General features: G+C 35.6%; 2 long non-coding RNA genes across 3 annotated transcripts in view; one reads left to right on the top strand and one right to left on the bottom strand.

Moving 5' to 3' along the window:
• The first annotated feature begins 463 nt into the window (after positions 1-463).
• Positions 464-7,980, top strand: LOC144971165 (uncharacterized). Of its 2 annotated transcripts, none has more exons than XR_013645078.1 (4): positions 464-1,158; positions 3,971-4,083; positions 4,610-4,671; positions 5,756-7,980. It is a non-coding gene; the product is annotated as an uncharacterized LOC144971165 (long non-coding RNA). The 2 variants fall into 2 exon arrangements; XR_013645079.1 differs by lacking the exon at positions 464-1,158 and adding an exon at positions 2,038-2,715.
• Positions 7,981-10,238: 2,258 nt separating this feature from the next.
• LOC144971164 (uncharacterized) overlaps positions 10,239-14,526 on the bottom strand; it is a 4,707-nt gene continuing 419 nt past the window's right edge. The window contains exons 2-3 of the long non-coding RNA XR_013645077.1: positions 12,272-12,451; positions 10,239-11,943 (exon numbers count right to left, since the gene is read on the bottom strand). This is a non-coding gene — a long non-coding RNA (uncharacterized LOC144971164). The remainder of the gene's footprint in view (positions 11,944-12,271; positions 12,452-14,526) is intronic.

Genomic DNA, 14,526 nt, shown 5'->3' with positions numbered 1-14,526 from the left:
TTTGGTAGGCTGATAATTCATCGCTTTCGTGGTGACATAAAAGGCGTATGTGTTTTTGCCTAATGGATAATGGGAAAATAAAATCACCAGTGATTTAAGATATTAATCTTAATCAATGATCAAAGACAAGGAGTAGATTACGGAGTTGGTACTGCGTCTCGTATGGTCGGTCGTAACGACGTCAAGCCACATCAAAGTAGGTGGAGAATGACTGGATATATTGTGAACCCCCAACTCCCGAAAAAAAGCAAAAGGAAAACAAAAACTGTAAAACAAATACAAAAAAAAAATTCAAAAGACAAATAAAAAAAAACAGAACAACAACAACAACAGAAATAAACAAACAAGGAAAAACAAACAACAAAGAAAAAACTTTATCCCCCCCCCCAACCCCCCCCCCCCCCCCCAAAAAAAAAAAAACAAAAAAAAAACAACAAAAAACAAAACCCCAAAAAAACAACAACCAAACAAACAAACAAACAAGAAAACAAAACACAAAAACAAACAAAAACAAACAAAGCCTCCATAATAATAATAATAATAATAATAATAATAATAATAATAATAATAATAATAATAATAATAATAATAATAATAATAATAATAATAATAATAATAATAATAATAAAATACATAAAAAAAACTCAAAAAAACAAAACAAACCAAACAAACAAAAAACATTAACATAAATACAAAAAACAAAAAAAAACAAAAACAAAAACAAACAAACAAAAAACAACAAAAAACAAAAACAAGCAACATTCTATGGATGCAGCATATTACGAATGATTACCTGACAATAGGTAACGATAGGAATTATTAGAACGAAGTGGTTATTTGTACTACCACTACAAATAGCGAAAACTACCGCTTTTCACTATTTGTACTCCCAGAACTCTTATGTGTTTAAAGTTGCAAACCACCGCTCCTTTACCTCTTTGTAGCTACCTACTCCCAGCACTCTTATGCGTTTAAAGTTGCATTTGTGAGCTTTCAAGGACCAGCCGACCAGCCTCCACTTTTCGCGGTCTTTCTTTGAGAAATGTGAAGCAAAAAAAATGGCCCTCTCGGTAAACGAGACATTCTCATCTTTTCTCCAATTTGAAAACATTCGAAAATGAGAATAATGTACTTTTTATTAAAAAGTCAACAAAGAAGGTAAGTAAACTAGATACGACAATTTTTTTCCGTGGCAACTCATTTCTCGTCATTCTCACTCTAACTCTATCAACTAAGAAGAGTACACCACCTCAAACATTTGTCAGTTCATATCTTTGCTTTTATGAGGTCTATTTTCATTTTGAAAAGTTCAAAGTGAACAACTAAATGACGCCGATTCAGTGGTGTATTTGGTCTATCTTCATGTGAATAAATATTTTATTATTGACTTTTCCAAAATTCCAATAGGTCATTCATTTGTATGATAATGATACTCTATCTATGTCGTGATCTATTTCTCCTTGATTTCAGCTGTCTCAGCTCTAAACTATACTTTTCTTTCTCAATAAATAATTCATTTTCTGTTTGCAATGTATTACAGAGATGTTGATTTACCACATGTAAAAATTTCAAAGTTGTATCTGAAGCTGTTTCTGAATTATACGTGATTATCCATTGGGATGCTATGCTTTGGCCACATTTTTTCCTATTACTATTAAGCTATATATAGAGATTTTCCACCACATAAACGGTCATAACTTTTTAACCAGTTGAGACAGAGCGATAATTTTTCACTCTAATTAATGTTTCACTCCCCTTTATTTTTCTACGCTAAATTAATACCCATAGTCCATAGCCACTATTTTGAAAAATTCTTGCAAGTGCCTACTAAGAGGGTTGAACTTGAACCTGAACATGCTCCTTCTTCTTCTTCTTCTTCTTCTACTAATAACTACAACTAGATAGGTACTACGCCTCTCCTGAATGATCGGAACCGTTTAAGAAACTAAATTACGGGTTCCACGGCGCAGCTCTCTAGACTTCCAGTCCCACAGTGCCCAGTATGGGCGGGAGACCTTACCCCGATGTTCCTCGAGCCTCGAGGTAGTTTCACTTTATAGTTGTTTTAGCTTTTGAACTGTGGATCTTTTGTCAAACGTTTTATTTTAATTTTTCAAATTTAGTAGCACTTTAAAGGTCTGCGTTAGGTATCGCTCTGCTGTACTGTAATTGTAAGAGCGTAAGAATAACATGGTAAAAGTACTGTAAAAGTATGCTGATGAAAATGATATTGACAATGAAATTATAATAAAAAGAAGAACAATAGAACTTATAAACAAATCAATAAAGAAGCTTTAAAAAAAATGAAATTTAAAAGAAGAAAAAACTGCCTCAAGAAGTGAAAAAAATTGTCCCTGTTGTTGAGATGTGAAGTGGACATAATCGTGTCTGTTAAGAATTAGAAGAAATGAAAGATGCCACTTTTTATTTTACATGTAGATTGCACATTAGCAGAACACTAAAAAAAAAAGTAAAGAAAGAAAATCCAATGTGGCAACTTGGTTGCTAGTGAAAAAAGTAAAATTACTCCGCTCAGCATTGCTGCTGGTGTGATGTCTAGTGTTAGTTAGGTGTCACTATATTAGAGTGATATCTTGTTACTTCATATTTTCATTTTAAAACCTGTAGAACAACTTGATTGATTTGTAAATTTCCTTATATGACCATCGTTTTAGTTTTCCGCAGCCATTATAATTCAATTTGAAATATTGAAAGGTACTGGAGAGGAGTCTTAGCGGGGTTTTTTTTTTGTCTGTTAGTTTTAGTTATAGGTCATAGTGCAGGTCCAAGTGTTGGAAATGTACAAGGTTTTATTTTTTATTTTAAGGTTAGTTGAAGGAATACTTTCCTTAGCTCAAGGAACGTGCAGAAGACCTCCCCTATTTACTACTTACTACTACTACCCAAGTACTAGTGCTAGACTACTTCTTCCGCCACCTCACTCCTAAACGGACTGACACCACAGGCAACTGATATTATTCTCTCTCTCTCTCTCTCTCTCTCTGAGTGTGTATCTGTCTGTCTATTTCTGCCCATCTCCCCTCTTTTTACTAATTAGTTTGTAGGTCTTTGGCAAATTCTCAAGAACAGCCAAGATATATGCGGCTGTGTGGCACTCACTTCCGGATTGGAAGGTCCTGGGGTCGAGCCTCGTCAAGGACTCACATTCTCTCACTGTACTCATGTGTATGATTTCCTATCCGCTAAGAGCGTTGTCTGTCAGAAGAAAAACATCGCCTAACGTTCTACTTGTTACGTGTTGCTGCTAGTCATGGATCCTTAGTAAAGTGCTTTGAGCATGTTTGGTGGATATTGCGGCTTATGAAAGCTCAATTCTTTTTTTAATATTTATATATATATATATATAAAAAAGATGCAGGATGATGACGGGCATGCGCTACTTTATGATGTAGTATAAACCATTCCTAATATATGATTTTGCTAAATAGGCCTACACTCAAATTTTACGAGTGTATCTGGTGGCAAATATTAGACACTCGTTGCCACTGTGATTTTGATGAAACTTGGCTTATACACAGATACATGAATTTTCCTAATACCGCTTCAAACATGCGATCTGAACTTCAATTTATAATGAAGTAATTTTTCGACAGCTTGATTGAATGTGACAAGATCCTTTTACTTAATACAATTCAATTTAGTGTGGTCTGTAGTTGTTTGCCTAATATTAGAATGCACAGAATTTGAATTTTTATTGACTTTAAATATTGAAAACAACATGCCTTTGGCTTTCCATTTGTGCCATTCCATTCAGCTTTTGACCTAGTCCCTAATTTGAGTACCACGTCACAAATTTAAGTTCTTCGAGAAAACTCTCGACTTACTTTCTTATTCTTCTAACGTACTGAACTGTAACACCTTTGTCTCAGTTGGAGAAAATATTGCAATTTTTAAACTTAATATTTAGGTATTTATGTTATGATCTTTTATATTATTCCGTGTTTTTCAGCTTCCATCATATCACCCTGAGGAAAGTTGGCTAATTTATGACTTTTGTGTCTATGAATGCAAGCAGGGCAAAAAGCAATTGACTTCAAGCAAAGGAGTTCGCCCTAACCAGAGGTAGGAGGTTGTTTTTGGACGGGGGCAGGAGGTGTTTTTTTACTTTTACATATTTAAAAAAAATGAAAATATTATATGCACAAGGTTATAATATTTCAGAATAACTCGGAAGTAAATTATCACCATCAGCTTTTCTATCTTGATTGCCAAGACAATTTTAATAAAGCAATCAAACTGATTCTGAATTTTAAAACATCCAGAGGAAGAGGCAATGTGTGCCTATCTGCAGCTCATTTACAGTCTTCAGTGGGCGGGCTGCACGATGTAATGCAGCAAGACAATAGTTCAACTATTACCAGAACAGTTTTAAAAAGTGAAAGACTTGATTTGTTCAAAAAATCTGATTGCGCTGGATTAGTATTATTATTGAATGTCTTATTAAGATTTATTTTCAATTGCTCTATAATCTGCATGTTGAAATCCTTCACAATTGAGTTATGCAAGTGACAACGCTATTAATATTTTATCATACTATGTTGTGGATAATTTTATTATTTTGTAATAAAAAGTTTTTCTTACCATGCAGGACTCTGAAATTAATACTGGCTTCTGAGGGTTACAGGGGCTAATCACCCATGCGATAAATTGGTAAGACTCATTCATTTTATACTTATTTTCCATCGACATTTTGTCCCTACAGTTTTTCGCTGCCGAAAATTTTACACTTGACAGCAATTAATCGCAAATTCTATTTTAGTCGCAATTAGACTCAATTTTTTTTATAAATATGTATTATTTTTTCTTTTCTTGTTACTTTATATTTTCAGTACTTAATTGTCCCTCCCCCCTCCCACTATTGAGTGTAATATATAGTTCCATGTTGCTCCCTGTCTTTGTTATGGATTAAGATTGCTCATTTTTTTCCTGGTTCTTGCGGGGGTCTTTAGTTGGGATGCAGACAGTCAAATACAGTACCTTTCTTCTTGAGATGATTTTTTATACTGTAAATCATCTCTCTGTTATGTACTGTTATAGTTATAGGTTTTGAATATTATTGCATTATGTAAATGTTTTAGCAGGATCCTTTGCTTGTGTCTCGGTGAGACTTTGAGGTAATGTCAAAATTGGTACATCTTTGAGGTGCTCGTGAAATCTACTGTTCCCTATTGAATCAGTCACCATATCATCATCCTTTTTATAATGTTGTAAGCGCTATTAAGTCCTGTAAGACAATATAAGCAGATCTAGGTGGTGGTATTTTTTTGGGTCTTTTTTTTTTGTCTTTGTTTATTTTTTGTTCCAGATAAGGAATTTTAAGATTTGATGGTTGTCCATAGACTTTTTAAAATAAAATTTGACTTTGACTATGAGTACGGTGCAGTTATAAGTGCTTGATTTCTGAGGACTAATTATAAATGGTGACCACTCTATTGCGTTTTTGTATGCCATGAAAATGTTACAAAGACAATGAAGCGACATTTTTTGGGAATTCTGCAGTCATTCATTTAACCCTTGAATTTGATGAGCGCCTGTTGCATTTTAGTTCATTCAAGTATTTTAGAGTGACAAACACAACTCGTGCATTATGGGTTTATATTTATATGCAGATTTTTGTCTTTAAATTGTCAATAAAAAATAAAATGCTTTTTTTTGTTTTGTTAGCTGGCAGGTCTGAATTGAATGCTATTGCATACAATTTTGTACTTTTAATCTTTTTTCTTTTTACATTTAGCCATCCTCACTTTATCCGGAGAATCGCCTGCCCCTCGTGAATGAGACAGTGAAGGCTATGGCTAAAACAAAGGTGTCCACAACCCAACTTAGGCAATACATTCAATCAAGCCAAGGATAAAATGTATTGCCTAAAGATGTCGAAGATTTGCAGCGGAGATTGTTCAAGACTGATATTGACAGGACGGACGGTGAGACGGTACAGGAATTACTGAGAGAGATAGAGGAGGAAGGAGGTGTAACAAAGTTCAGTGTGAATGAGGATGGTGGTTTTGAGTATTTGTTTTAAGTAACGGGAAGAATGAGGCGTGATTTGAGTGTTTTTTGTGATGTGTTTGTTATGGATGTAACATACAAAGTAAATCGATATTTGTATCCACTTGTGAATATTATGTGCATAGATGATGAGGGTCATGGCGGGCGAAAGACTGGAAATCCATGACCAACCTGAAACTGACATTGTACCAGTATGACGTGTGACAAATACACAGGAAGGACTGTATCGAATTGTATCTTCAGTGACAAACAGGATCAATAGCTTGTTTCAAGTTATGGTAGAACATCAGTTTCTGCAAAGAATCTCCCAGTTGGAACAATTTTTGACTCTTGTCTCTGAAGATAAAGACTTTGACATTGTCGACATGACTGACTTAATACAGACAAATCCCCGTTCTAACCCTCTTTCTGACTTTTCAGAGACACCAGACATTGTAAATGCACGTACTGACCAGAGACCACAGACATTATAAATACACACTCTGCCCAGACAGAGACCACAGAAGTTATGGACACACAGACTGACCAGACAGAGACCGCAGACGTTATGGACACACAAACTGACCAGACAGAGATACCACAGACGTTATGGACGCACAGACTGACCAGACAGGGACTCCAGATAACAGAGACATGCGACCATAAAGATGCCCTTGACACAACAGAGACAGTTAGACTGCGAAATTTTTCAAATGTGACTCTACACAGGAAATTTCATACAGAATTCCCTTAATACCTTTACTCATTGTCCATTCGTAAAATTTATTTTCATGTAATAAACCACCAAAAAAGTAAATTTTTAACGTGGGTGGGGGCTGTCACGTTACTGTAGAACGAGCTTAAGTCTCAATGGGATATTAGCTTTAGGCAACCACAAGTTGGTATTTTTCAAACCTGTTGCTATGCTATCTTGTAATGACAACGTCTCTCAGTCGCCAAACGTCACTAGCTATCCTTCACATAATGCAGGGTTGATTGTGTGAAGTACGTTTGGGGCCGGAAGATAGCAAGGCATAGTGCAGGCTACTGTACTGTGTCAGTCCGTGAACGGGTGACCAATTCATAGTACAGAGAAGGCAAATCTGTTCCTATATGTCCCAATAAAAATATAACACAGAGAAGGCCGAAACTGTGTTATACAGGTCGGTACAGAATAAAACAAATATAACACAGGAGACCAAACACTGTGTTGTAGAATATCAAAATTTCAAAGGTGGTCGGTCAGTGACGAAATAAAAAGGGACATTATAAGTCGTAATATCACATCCCAATAAAAGAGTGTGATAGTAAAAAGGTGCCCGTTAACAATTGAGTCGGTCAAGTCTCTATCCAGATTCAAAAGGATAGTGCAAAGTCCTGTATGTAAAACAAATTTGAGAAGCATGGTTGTTCTCAATACTTGTTGGGTCGTGATCGGTATAGAGTGAAGTAGTGTTCATGATACACATCAGAGCAATGCTGTGTCAAGATTACAGAGGAGCAAGAAGAGCGGGTGGTTGGATGGGAGCATCACCCTTGAATCATATACCTATGATGTTCGCATGGGTGTACGATCCGATAGTGATGTCGTTTCTTCTTCTCTTTACTAGCCTATCCTGCTTCTTTGGTTTGTGATTGTATTTTTGACAGGGGATATTTTTTTTTCTGTAAATCTTCTGCCTGTTTGTTCTTGGTTATTTATAATTTAGCTCATGATATCTTTAGGTTATGATTTTGATTTACATTTGTACTATTTTTGTTAGATTGCTTGTTTTTTTGTTTCAGCGGTCTCTCATATAACCTCAATTGTGTTGGAAGAGACCTAAAGCAACAAACAAACAAACAAAAGAAGACTAGATTTGTTTGTGTGTCTTTATATGTTACGGAATAGGTACATTTTGGTTGTCAAAACTTTCATTTTTATTTTGACATTTTCTTGATCTTTTAAAATAAAATTATAATTTAATTTAATCAACAGACTTGTTTAATAATTTAAAGATATACTTTTGTGGGGACCTTTTGTAAAATCATTAGTCCGATTGTAGTTGTAAATCTCTTTATATTCTAATGTCATAAAATCAGTGACACCACTGAATTCCTACCAGCGCTGTTACTCACTGAGTCCCTACCACCAGCGCTATTACTCACCCAGTCCCTACCACCTGGGCGGGGTTCCTGACCTCCCATAGTGGGCAGGGGGGTTCATACTGTGTCTTCTATCCCCTTATATCTGTTTTCCAACATGCTTTCTGTCTTTGTCTTGGAATGAGATTACTTGGTTTTGTCCTGGTCCTGGCTGAGAGGGAAGCAGTCGAATGTATAGTTAGTTTTGGGAGATGATATTTTTTTCATTGGAAATCATCTCTCTGTTATGTACTGTATTATGTTTTATTTACATATTATATTTGATTTGTTAACATTTGAGTGTATTCCTCTTAGTCGGGACCTGTGCTTGTGTCTGGATGAGACTTTTAGATGATCTTAAACTAAGTACTTTGATGGTGTGCTCTTGGTATCTACATCTGTTTCCCATTTGAACAAATTCCCCTTTGTCTTACCTTTTCTTGGGTGCTTTAATTGAATTCTATAACGTTTTACTATCCCATTTCTTCCTTTTACTGGCGCTGATATGACCTTGATGTGTTGCAAGCGCCGTAAAACCCTCAAAAACAAACAAACAAACAGTCCCTACCAGCAGCGCTTTTACTCATTGAGTCATAGAGCTTTTACTCACCGAGTCCCTACCACCAGTGCTATAACTCACCGAGTCCCTACCACCAGCGCTTTTACTCACCGAGTCCCTACCACCAGCGCTTTTACTCGAGTCATAGAGCTTTTACTCACCGAGTCCCTACCACCAGCGCTATAACTCACCAAGTCCCTACCACCAGCGCTTTTACTCATTGAGTCATAGAGCTTTTACTCACCGAGTCCCTACCACCAGCGCTATAACTCACCGAGTCCCTACCCAACGCTTTTACTCTTCGAGTCCCTACCACTACCACCAGCGCTTTTACTCACCGAGTCCCTACCACCAGCGCTATAACTCACCGAGTCCCTACCCAGCGCTTTTACTCTTCGAGTCCCTTCCACCAGCGCTTTTACTCACTGAGTCATAGAGCTTTTACTCACTGAGTCCCTACCACCAGTGCTTTTACTCTTCCGAGTCCCTACCACCAGCGCTTTTACTCACTGTCACTGTCCCTACCACCAGTGCTATTACCGAGTTATAGAGCTTTTACTCACTGAGTCCCTACCACCAGTGCTATAACTCACCGAGTCCCTACCACCAGCGCTTTTACTCACTGACACTGTCCCTACCACCAGTGCTATTACTGAGTTATAGAGCTTTTACTCACCGAGTCCCTACCACCAGCGCTATAACTCACCGAGTCCCTACCCAGCGCTTTTACTCTTCGAGTCCCTACCACCAGCGCTTTTACTCACCGAGTCCCTACCACCAGCGCTTTTACTCACTGAGTCATAGAGCTTTTACTCACTGAGTCCCTACGACCAGCGCTATTACTCACTGAGCCCCTTCCACCAGCGCTTTTACTCACCGAGTCCCTACCACCAGCGCTATTACAGAGTCATAGAGCTTTTACTCACTGAGCACCTACGACCAGCGTTATTACTCACCGAGTCCCTACCACCAGCGCTATTACTCAGCGAGTCATAGAGCTTTTACTCATCGAGTCCCTACGACCAGCGCTTTTACTCACTGAGTCCCTACCACCAGCGCTTTTACTCGTTGAATCCCTATCACCAGCACTTTTACTCGCCGAGTTCCTACCACATGGCTATTACTGAGTCCCTAACACCAGCGCTAATACTATTAGCCACCAAATCCCTACCACCAGGGGGGACAATATAAGCTCAAATTAGACCCCAAAAATTCTTACAGTGATGCAGTAAAAAACAACGAACAGATCTCTTTCAAATTTACACAAAATGTTTCTTACAACAAGATGGATAGGTTTAGCAATAGTCTTGAAAATAAATTTTTCAGAATTTTTTTTCGATTTCTTAGTGAAAATTTGGTGTGACTGACATGACAGGAAAAAAAAAATTGATTTAAAAATTCATAAAACTGCTAAATTTTTGTTTAGCCCAAAACCCAACCATCATGATGCAAAACACATCATAAGAAAAATTCTGACCAATTTGAAGACAATCTGATGGGAAACAATCCAGATGTGAATGTTAGAAAATCAGAGAATGACGCACAATGAAATTTTGAGAAAATGAAAAATTTGTCTTTAATTTGATAATAAAGCTAATTATGCAGACAAAGGCCAACATTCATCAAGTATAACCAATATGGAACAAGAAAACAGTAATATTTTATAAATTGATCAAATTCTGAAAAAAATTATAAACGATTCGCTAACCCATACCTCTAAGAAAAAAAATTGCGAAATAATTTAATATCTGCTGTTATTCACCAAAAAATTACTTTAGTGGTCAAATATGCTTTATAGTTCTAAAATTCTTTAATTATATCTCATGAACGAATAATGTAATGTATAATTTGATGCTAAACACCAAAAATAACTGAATTAAAAAAAACAACTTTTTTAAGGGGCAACATAAGCTAAAATTAGACGTAAAACCCTAAAATTTCTAACATAGATGCACCAAAAACTAGCATATAAATTTCTTTCAAATTTAAACACAATGTTTCTTTCATAAATAGCTATATCATGAAAACTCTTGGAATAATTTTTTAGAATTTTTATTTGATTTCAACTGAAAATTTAGCGCGGATCGACAGGAACAAATGAATTTTAAAATTTATAAATTGCTAAATTTTAATTTACCCCCAAACACTTACATCATGATGTTTTTTTTTTGTTTGTTTGTTGCTTTAGGTCTCTTCCAACACAATTGAGGTTATATGAGAGACCGCTGAAACAAAAAAAACAAGCAATCTAACAAAAATAGTACAAATGTCAATCAAAATCATAACCTAAAGATATCATAAGCTAAATTATAAATAACCAAGAACAAACAGGCAGAAGATTTACAGGAAAAAAAAATATCCCCTGTCAAAAATACAATCACAAACCAAAGAAGCAGGATAGGCTAGTAAAGAGAAGAAGAAACGACATCACTATCGGATCGTACACCCATGCGAACATCATAGGTATATGATTCAAGGTGATGCTCCCATCCAACCACCTGCACATCATGATGTAAAACACATCATAGAGAAAAGATTCTGAATAAATTTGAAGATAATTTAAAGGAAAATGATTGAGGTAGGATTGCTAGAAAATCAGACAAATGCCATAAAACAGACATTTGAGAAAGCGCAAGCTTTTTCTATAATTTGACATAAAGTTAAAAGGCTGATTTTGCAGACAACTAAAAGAAATGATCCATCAAACTTTCAAAATATGACCGTAATAGGACAAGAAAACGAAAATTTTGTAGATTGATTAAGTCTAAAAAAAATTATAATCGGTTCACTAACCCATACCCCTTAGATAAAAAAAAATGCTGTAAAATTGATTTTTTTACGCCCAGAGATAAAATAATTTTGTGGTCAAATATGATGTCATACCTTATGAATTCATCATTATAATCACAAAACCTAATTATTTACTGTATACAATAGGTTATACAGATGATTTCTAGATATATTAAATGATTTTTCAAAATATGATATGGCACGCTATCCTCATTTTTCATTTTTTTATTCTACTTGAGAAACAAGTCGTATAAAATTAGATATCTAGTCAAGTTGAACTGCAAAATCAATTCTATTTTAGACAATAAAACAGTTAAATAGTGCACTAGCTCTGAATAAAAAGCAATTTGCTTTCCCAAACCCTTGGAATAAAAATCTCTTTCGCCTCAATACAGAAAAAGTCAACACTACTTGTTTGCCACCACTTTTTTTGTAGTTCCACAAAGAGGGTTGATCCTGCTCTGGATGGAAAAATTGAAATAAAAAAGAGACACATATCATTAGCAATTTTTGAAAATGGCATTATTGTCATAAAATGCATTTGTCAAAGACAGCAATTTTTAAAAAATGATCATTATTCACACCAACACACTTGAAATTTCATTGGTTTTACATCCATAGAACAAAACTCTTGGCAACAAACTATAGTCTGTCGTTAAGTTAATACATTCAGTAGTAATTCAATTCAAATGATGCTTTGCCATTTTCATTTAGAAAAATGAGCATTTATTTTATTGATCACCAATAAAAAATGTAAAGGCGCAATGGAGATTTGAAAACATTACTAACCATTGTCAAAAAGTGCATGCAGACACTCTGGTCTGCTGGCCCAGATGATGGTTTGCTGATTGATGAGTTTTGCCACAGGCAAAGGTTTGCCTCAACACACCTTGCCAGAATAGCCCTTGAGCCAGCATCTTTATGGATTGTCAGGACACCAGTAACGTCAACAGTGTTCTTTCATGTTAGCTGTCGATGAAAACAAAAAATTAAATTTAATTCACTACAGCAAAATAGGCACATACATGCCAATGCTAAAGTTTATAACAGCAACACTTCGCATGTTGAACGGGACATAACGTCTGTTAGGCGATATTACAATTTCTTCGGACAGAGACAACGCAGTTAACGGCCAAGTACACATTTTACAACTGAGTCCGGTGAGAGAAAGTGAGCAAAGTGCCTTTTCCAAGGGCTCAACTATGCGCCGAGCGAGGCTCGAGCCCAGGACCTTCCGGTCCAAAAGCGAGTGTCATACCACTACGACATAGCCGTACGTAATTTTTTAAAAAATAATAAAAATAATCACACTAATATAATTATCTCACATTGTCATCATCATAGGCATTTCAAAACTACTAATGATACTACCACTACAGATATCTTATCATTATAAAATATTACTCTCTCTCTCTCTCTCTCTCCATGAACATAACATACAAAACCCAATTTTCCGATATAAAAAAACAGCCCCCCCCCCCCCCCCCCCAAAAAAAAAGTTTTGAAAAAGTATGGACGATGCATGCTGTGTCGGCCATAATAAAGATAATAACAATAACTGAATGAAAAGTATTTTTTTAAAGGACCCTGAGCCTGGAATGTCGTGAGTACTCGAAACCTCTTGATCTTGATAAAATTAGCAACCTTTTGACTGGGGATCGAACATTGAAACACCTGGTTTTAATCGCCTGACATGGTAGGCTGATTTAAAATATTTGGGGGGGGGGGGGAATTAGTATTTTAATTTTTTTTAAGCCCTGTTATTAGGCACTTGCAAGAATTTTTCAAAATAGTGATATCGGTATTAATTTAGCGTAGAAAAATAAAGGGGAGTGAAACATTTACTAAAGTGAAAAAATTATCGCTCTATCTCAACTAGTTAAAAAGTTATGACCTTTTATGTGGTGAAAAATCTCTATAGAAGCTTAATAGGAAAATATGTGACCAAAACACAGCAACCCAATGGATAATCAAGTATAATTCAGAAACGGTTTCAGATACAACTTTGAAATTTTTACATGTGGTAATTCAACATCTCTGTAATACATTGCAAACAGAAAAATAATTATTTATTGAGAGTGAAAGGTATAGTTTAGAGCTGAAACAGCTGAAATCAAGGAAAAATAGATCACGACATGCAAATGGATGACCTATTGGAATTTTGGAAAAGTCGACAATTAAATATTTATTCACATGTAGATAGACCAAATACACCACTGATCGGCGTCATTTAGTTGTTCACTTTGAACTTTTCGAAATGAAAATAGACCTCATAAAAGCATAGATATGGACTGATAAATGTTTGAGGTGGTGTATCAGTGTTTAAAATGGTCGAAAATAGGTGATTTTAAAAACTTCCGCTCCCCCGTTCCCCTAAATTGGACAGACGTCCGTCAAAGGATGAAAAACGTCAAAATCAACAGTGAAAAATCAATCGGAAAAAAAGGAAGAGAATGGTAAATCATAAAATGAATGCATGGACATGAAAACGCCAATTAATTGAATAATTTAAAACAAAAATAACTTCCATAAATGGAATATTTTGTAAGATATAAAGATGTAAAGTTTTGATGTGGATTGACGAAGTTATCTCTCAAACCCAGCAGACGACAGGAAGTGAATCAGTATAAGAAAATGGCAGCTTCTGTAAACAATCGAGGCCAATTACTGATTTTTGGGGAGCTCTAACTTTTGAGTGCAAACATATTTTGCTCTGAAATTTTTTGAGAAGCTACTTTAATATGTATCTCAGAAGGACTTTTTTTTATTAAGAAGGACCATCTCTGGTTTAAAAGTTATAAGCGTTTAAACACATATACTCTCTTTACGCAAAGATTTCTCAAAATCATGATATAGGAAGATAATAATATTAGCATCATTGTATGCAGAATTTTATGCCCTTTCCAATGATATATAATACATGCCATTTCATTCCACTGAGAAAGAAGACTGAGCATTTTGAAATCACTCCTAAATTTTTTCCCCTCAAAAACGGAAACAGAAATCCTCGCCTGTTTTCAACTCGCGAGAGCTACTTCTTGCAA

This window comes from Berghia stephanieae, chromosome 4 (genome assembly GCF_034508935.2).
Source record: "Berghia stephanieae isolate SIO BIC M18660-M18661 chromosome 4, UCSD_Bste_1.3, whole genome shotgun sequence".
Lineage (NCBI taxonomy): Eukaryota > Metazoa > Mollusca > Gastropoda > Nudibranchia > Aeolidiidae > Berghia > Berghia stephanieae.
The sequence above is the reverse complement of the archived record's forward strand: the minus strand, read 5'-3'. Positions and strand labels throughout refer to the sequence as shown.